Source organism: Labrus mixtus, chromosome 1 (genome assembly GCF_963584025.1).
Source record: "Labrus mixtus chromosome 1, fLabMix1.1, whole genome shotgun sequence".
Taxonomy (NCBI): domain Eukaryota; kingdom Metazoa; phylum Chordata; class Actinopteri; order Labriformes; family Labridae; genus Labrus; species Labrus mixtus.
The window spans coordinates 765698-767002 of NC_083612.1; positions in this window are offsets into that span (position 1 = coordinate 765698).

Sequence of the window (1305 nt, forward strand, 5' to 3'; positions counted from 1 at the left end):
TGTGTGTGAGGGGTGTGTGTGTGTGAGGGGTGTGTGTGTGTGTGAGGGGTGCGTGTGTGTGTGAGGGGTGTGTGTGTGTGTGAGGGGCGTGTGTGTGAGGGGTGTGTGTGTGAGGGGTGTGTGTGTGAGGGGTGTGTGTGTGTGAGGGGTGTGTGTGTGTGAGGGGTGTGTGTGTGAGGGGTGTGTGTGTGAGGGGTGTGTGTGTGTGAGGGGTGTGTGTGTGTGTGAGGGGTGTGTGTGTGTGAGGGGTGTGTGTGTGTGTGAGGGGTGTGTGTGTGAGGGGCGTGTGTGTGAGGGGCGTGTGTGTGAGGGGTGTGTGTGTGTGACGGGTGTGTGTGTGTGAGGGGTGTGTGTGTGTGTGAGGGGTGTGTGTGTGTGTGAGGGGTGTGTGTGTGAGGGGTGTGTGTGTGAGGGGTGTGTGTGTGTGTGAGGGGTGTGTGTGTGTGAGGGGTGTGTGTGTGAGGGGTGTGTGTGTGTGAGGGGTGTGTGTGTGTGAGGGGTGTGTGTGTGAGGGGTGTGTGTGTGAGGGGTGTGTGTGTGTGTGTGTGAGGGGTGTGTGTGTGAGGGGTGTGTGTGTGAGGGGTGTGTGTGTGAGGGGTGTGTGTGTGTGAGGGGTGTGTGTGTGAGGGGTGTGTGTGTGAGGGGTGTGTGTGTGTGTGAGGGGTGTGTGTGTGAGGGGTGTGTGTGTGAGGGGTGTGTGTGTGTGTGAGGGGTGTGTGTGTGAGGGGTGTGTGTGTGAGGGGTGTGTGTGTGAGGGGTGTGTGTGTGTGAGGGGTGTGTGTGTGAGGGGTGTGTGTGTGAGGGGTGTGTGTGTGTGAGGGGTGTGTGTGTGAGGGGTGTGTGTGTGAGGGGTGTGTGTGTGTGAGGGGTGTGTGTGTGAGGGGTGTGTGTGTGAGGGGTGTGTGTGTGTGTGGGGTGTGTGTGTGAGGGGTGTGTGTGTGAGGGGTGTGTGTGTGAGGGGTGTGTGTGTGTGAGGGGTGTGTGTGTGAGGGGTGTGTGTGTGAGGGGTGTGTGTGTGAGGGGTGTGTGTGTGTGAGGGGTGTGTGTGTGAGGGGTGTGTGTGTGAGGGGTGTGTGTGTGTGTGGGGTGTGTGTGTGAGGGGTGTGTGTGTGTGTGAGGGGTGTGTGTGTGTGAGGGGTGTGTGTGTGAGGGGTGTGTGTGTGTGAGGGGTGTGTGTGTGAGGGGTGTGTGTGTGAGGGGTGTGTGTGTGTGAGGGGTGTGTGTGTGAGGGGTGTGTGTGCAGGACGTGGAGAGAGGAGGATGCACCGTCTGTCTGAAACACTTCAAACTCTGAACTTTATCGCC